This window comes from Salvia hispanica, chromosome 5, assembly GCF_029641045.1.
Source record: "Salvia hispanica isolate PSC_SH4W2 chromosome 5, Shi_PSC_v1, whole genome shotgun sequence".
In the NCBI taxonomy this organism is placed as follows: domain Eukaryota; kingdom Viridiplantae; phylum Streptophyta; class Magnoliopsida; order Lamiales; family Lamiaceae; genus Salvia; species Salvia hispanica.
The window spans coordinates 16,341,301-16,347,412 of record NC_142696.1 but is presented as its reverse complement, the minus strand read 5'-3'; the positions used below and the strand labels follow the sequence as shown (position 1 = coordinate 16,347,412).

The following is a 6,112-nucleotide window of genomic DNA, read 5'->3' as shown; positions in this document are numbered from 1 at the left end:
AAAAAAATAAAAACCTACCCTTTAGAACCCCATTTTCTAACCTGGTCTACACCCTGAAATAACCCACTAGCCACTGGGACTGTGTGTGCGCAAGGCATAAGGCAAGAAGGCAACTGACCAGGAGGACATACAAGAACCAGCTGAAAAAGAGAAAGTCAGGAAGAAAGGAAAAAATTGACCTGGAAAAATTCCAGGTCCAAAAAATAATAAGAAGGAATAAGGGTGGCAAAGCCACAGAAAAAGATCGAAGAAAATGGTCGAAAAGACTAGACCACAAAAAAAAAAGGAGAAAGAAGGAATAAGGGTGGTGAAGCCACAAGTAAGCCACTGACTAGTTGGAGGCCAATATCAGAAATTGTCCGGCCGAAGAGAAGCACTAGCCAGAAGCCCCAAAGATGTAAGATTCTTGAGATAGGCTCAACATCCTTTTCTGGCGGTTCCTAAGAACTTTAATGCCTAGGATGTGTCCAGCTTCTCCCATATCTTTCATCTCAAATTGACTTGACAGCCAATCTCTCACGTCTGACAACATTTTCTTACTATTTCCAATCAACATCTACGTAGAGTACCATAAACACTACATTCTTACCTTCAACTTTCTTGTACACGCAGCTCTCATCTGGGCACTACTCAAAGCCAAAAGACTTAACAGTTTGGTCGAAACACATGTTCCATGATCGAGATGTTTGCTTGAGGCCATAAATGACCTTCTTAAGCTTCCACACCATGTGTTCTTTGCCCTTGACTACATATCCCTCGGGTTGTTCCATGTAGATGGTCTCCTCAAGACTTCCATTTAGGAAAGCTGTCTAGACGTCCATTTGTCATACCTCCCAATCCATGTAGGCTGCAATAGACAAAAGAATTCGGACTGACTTGAGCATACCTACTGGCGAAAAGGTCTCATCGTAATCGATACCTTCTCTCTGGGTATAACCCTTAGCTACTAGTCTTGCTTTGAAGACTTTAACTCGTCCGCCAGGTCCTCGTTTACGTTTGTAAATCCATTTGCTCCCAATGGCAGTACAACCTTCAGGTAGGACTAACAAATCATAAACGTCTTTGTCTATCATTGATTGTACTTCAAAATCCATTCCTTCTTTCCAGGAATGACTATCTGAATCTGCCATCGCCTCTTTGAAGTTCCGTGGGTCTGATACATAGTCGTCCGGGTCTAAGTCAGATGACTCACCCAAACCAATGTACCTTTCTGGTTCACGAGGAACCCTCCCACTACGACGAGGCTCTACAATTTGTGGTACAGAAGTTGATATCTTAGGTATAGATTGTACTTGTGTTATTGGTTCTTTGCTTGTGGAAACTGAAGTATCTCTTAGTTCCTCAAGAGCTACTTCACTGTTGGGCTTATGATTCATCACATAGTCTTCTTCTATGAACTTAGCATTTGTGCTAACAAATACCTTCTTATCTCGTAGACTATAGAATTCATAGCCTTTCGTTCCACTGGGATACCCTACAAACAAACATACCTCAGTACGAGACTCCAACTTCATTGGATCTTTCTCCAACACGTGTGCTGGACAACCCCACACTCTGAGGTGTCTTAGACTAGATTTGGATGGTAAGTTGTTCAAGGTATAGCTTGCTGTGAGCAATGCGTGTCACCAGAACGAAATAGGTAACTTAGCATAACTCATCATCGATCGAACCATTTCTAAGAGGGTTCTATTCCTTTGTTCAGCTACGCCATTCTGCTGGGGTGTGCCAGGCGCAGTCAATTGGGATTCAATTCCCGCCTCTGATAAGTAGTCCAAGAACTCACTACTGAAGTACTCGCCTCCACGATCAGACCATAGAGACTTGATTGTCTTACCATGTCGCTGATAAGGCTAATTTCATGCATCGGTAATGTGCAAAACAATGTTATAATTTGCTGGGTCTAACACGTTTCCTAAGCCAGGTGTGTGAAGAAAATCGCTAGATCAAGGAAGTAATGAAGGAGATGGTCTAGCGAGAGAAAGGAATGAAATGAGCAGAATTTACAAGGAAAAGTGGCGTGACAGAGGAGTTTACAGCTGAGGGCAACAAAGTCATTATCTATACCTCGTTGGGCCCACTCAAACGCCTATAAATAGAGAAGAGCATGCAACGCAAGTGGGGGAAAGTTTTTTCACTCTTCTTAGCTCATACATTTTCACACACTTGGGGATAGTTCTGGGGTAATTGTGATCGGGAGGGTACTTTCTGAAAGATTTCGTGCTTGGAAACACCGTCCTAGTGAGGGCGAAGATACAATTACTTTTAATTTCAGTGGTTTTTGCTAGTTTCCACCGTCGAACTTCACTTTTGGGAGTCGACTTTGATGTTGATAATGTTTACTGCTTTACCGTTCATGGATCTGCGTTGAGCTTTTAATTTCAAGTTATTTTGCATAGATCTCCCTGTTGTTAGCGTAATTCTTCAATTGCTATGTCGATCTCTGTTTATTTTGTTGTTAAGGTGTTTGATGTGGAATTTGGTGACAGATCTGTGGTTGTTTGAGTATTCGGAGTTCTTATTTGTAAAATCTGACGTGATGGAGAGTTTCTTCTGTTTAGAGTTCATGTCGGACGCTTGGATCCGAAGTGGATTTAGCGTCTGAGGTTGGATTTGGCGTGTGGAAAGACAATAGTTCGTTAGATTTGTTTTATTTCTTCTTGGTTTCTATTTCACTTCGTCTAGGGTATGCAGATCTGCTAAGTTCTTCGTTTATTATGCATAAATTTGATTTCAAGTCAGTAGCTCTGTTTTTGTTTTGCTCATGCTGTTTTCCTTAAAGAAGTTTTACGCAAATTTGGTTGTAGAAGACGATGTCACTGTCAGTTAGTACGAGAGTTAGTTATTCTGCCAACTTTTCAGTCGTACCTTGCTTTTTAGACATGGTCCCCACCGCAGATTTATTTCCTAGGTCTAGCTGTTAGGTTAAGTTTTTTTTAGGTTCCCAAGTCAAGTTAATTCTAATTTTCCTCAACCCAAGAAAATGCGTGGCAGCAGCCAACACCAAAAACACTCCTAAATCCTTGATTATGAGTCTTACGCATCCTTCTCTGTGGGATCGATCCCTACTTCCCTATACTAGGTTTAGTAAAGTGGTTGAGGGTTTTTGAAAGGAAAAGTGCTTTGTGTGTCCGACGACCGGGATTCCTCGCGACCCACGAGTTCCTAGACCGAGTGATCTAGTGGACTTGCTGGATCTAGGGAACCTGTTATTTTCTTATTTGAACAGCCTTAGCACAAATTAAACCCTTTCAGTCGTGTCTCCACAAGTGCCCTGAATTCTTTGAACTTTTCAAAAGATTCTGACTTGTGACGCATCAAATAGACATATCCAACTTTTGAGTAGTTATCAATGAAGGTGATGAAATACTGAAAGCCGCCTCTAGCTTGAGTAGTCATTGGTTCACACACATCAGAATGAACGAGCTCAAGTACTTCCTTGGCCCTATTACCCTTGACCTTAAATGGTCTCTTAGTCATCTTACCTTCCAAACATGATTCACAAGTTGTATAAGGTTCTATTTCTAGATCCTTAAGTAGACCTTGGTCTATCAACGCTTGAATCCTAGTAGGGTTAGCATGACCAAGTCTAAGGTGCCATAAGTACATCCCACTAACCCTACCCAATTCCACCCCAAAACTTCTGCAAAATCCGACTTTAACCCCAAATCTTCCACACAAGCAGAATTTAACCCCAAAACTTCCACAAAATTCCAAATCAGCCCACACACTTCCGAAAATTCTACCATTACCCTCGAAAAATCTGAAAATTTCCCTATCACCTCCGACGATCTGTGTTTTCGACCTAATATCCCGTGTCACAACTCGTTTAAAGCCTTAGCATTTACCTCATCCACCACAATCGGAGAAAAAGAGAACATATGGATTTTTTACTGTGGGGCTACCGACACAATATCTTTCGACCAAAAAGATTTTCTCACTATATCTAAACCTACCAAAACCTATGTCCAAACCGCTAGTGGGGATTTAGCTCGAGTAGAGGAGGCAGGCACCTTTGACATTTCTCCAACTCTCCGTCTCTCCAACTGCCTTTTTGTCCCGACTTTCTCAAATAAACTATTATCCGTCAGGGTGGGATTTAGAAGAGTGTTGGGGGGGGGGGGGGGGGAGGATTTTTGAATTTAGAAAAATTGGGGATATTTATTCCCCCAATAGCCCTAATTTTAGCCGCCTCCACTCCTCCAACCCTAGTTTCTGTCGCCTCCTTCTCCGATTCTGCCTCATTCGCCGTCGATGTGCTGCCGACGGTGGTTGCCGGTGTTCGGTTACCTTCAGACCACGCCATGGCGACTGCGACTGACGCGGTGGCTTTCTTCTCGTCGCCTTCATTCTTCCTGTTCGATTGGCCGGTGTTCCTCGTCTGGCTGCCGACGTTGCCCGCCGAGTTCTCGGTGTTGGTAGCTCGGTCTCCAACCGCCGCCGTCGTTGTTGCTCTACCCCCACTATTCTGATTTCTGTTTTGTCACAATTTTTTCGTTTCTTCCCACCAATCGGGAAATCCATGGAGATGGAAGCAATTCTCAACTGTATGTCTCTTCCCTCCACAGTGGCTACATGTTAGCTTGCTTTTATCTGGGTTGGAGTGGAGTTTGGGTGGCGGTGGTCTGCTCCGGTCAATTGCGGCCAATCCGACGCCTATTCCAGTCTCTCGTGAGTCGCCTGCGGGTTTAAGAACTCGTTCATTGGCAGATTCACGCCTCACCGATGCATAAGCACTCCGCACTGTGGGTAACGGATCTTTGTTCAAGATCTCTCTTTTTATCGCATCATATCTGTCGTCTAGCGCCCATAGGAACTGATATAGCCTATGTCTCTGTGTGATCTTGTTGTATTTCTCTATTGTTGACAGCGTGTCCATGGGGTTTGGATCCCTTTCGTCTATCGAAATCCAGAGGCTCTGGAATTTATTCCACAGGCTTTCGAGGCTCATATTCCCTTGCTTCATGTTGTATGCCTGTCTATGTAGGTCAGAAACTTGGAATGGATCCTCCACTTCCATATGTGATGGCCAGTCCCTCCCATAGATCTTGGGTCATCGCATATTGTGATACTTCGTTGATGAGGCTGGCTTCAATATTGTTGATTATCCAGTTAAAACAACAGTGGTCTCTCTGCTGCCACTTTGGATAACTGGAGTCAGTGGTTGGAGGCGGTTCTGTAACTCCATCTATGTGAGATGACAGACCCTTTCCTCCAATGGCATGTTCCATCAGCGTTTTCCATAGGGGATAGTTATCCCCATTGAGTTTACTTTGGATATGTACCTCTCCCAATTATTCAGGTTGATTTGAGGGAGGAGGTGGTGGTTGTTCTTGAGTTTTGGGTGGTGTATTGATTTGCCTAAGGAATTCGGCAAGCTGGGCAGCGAATTCCCCAGGGAAATTCGCCAACGGTTGGTTTGTATTTGTGTATTCTGGGTCAGATTCTGACATGGCTATTTTTGATTTGTTTTGCAGGTTTAAACAAAAGGCTGGGGAAGGTATTCTAGGGACAGTGATGAAATTTTTCTGAGTCCCATATCTTCATAACCTGCTCTGATACCATCTTAAAGATGGTAATCGAGAGAGGCATTGTATGGAAGATAAGACATGGTGGCAAAAGATGTAGAGAAAAGGAGTTTGATTGTATTACTTGTTGTTTTCTGTAAGAGTTACAAATACTCCCTTTTATAGGGATATTACACCTCTAGGAAACATCTTCATCTCTCTAGGAACCACCACTTATTTATTGTAATACCAATTACCAAGTTTATTGGTACTAGTACTAGCCGTTAGGTATTCATTCTTTGACAGAAGTTACTCAAAAACTTCCATTATCATATCACCCTTTCTTCTCCTTCCCCTCCCACCTCTCCACCATCAAAACAGACGGCAACGACGACTGCTCAAAACCTACGATCTCGCCTCCTCCAAGGTAGGATCCTTCCACCACTCTGCCTCGATCACCTCCGTCGCCTTCTACTCTCCTCTCGATCTCCATCTACGATGCAAATCCCTTCGTGCCCCTCAATACCGTCAAAATTCATAGAAAATCGATCAATTCGATGTCCGTGCATCCCTCGGGGAAGCTGGCGCTGGTCAATTTGGTGCGAGGA

General features: G+C 43.5%; 1 pseudogene; it reads right to left on the bottom strand.

The window, feature by feature from the left end:
• Window positions 1-4,480: 4,480 nt before the first annotated feature.
• Window positions 4,481-5,450, bottom strand: LOC148926356 (uncharacterized; annotated as a pseudogene).
• Between the last annotated feature and the right edge of the window lie 662 nt (window positions 5,451-6,112).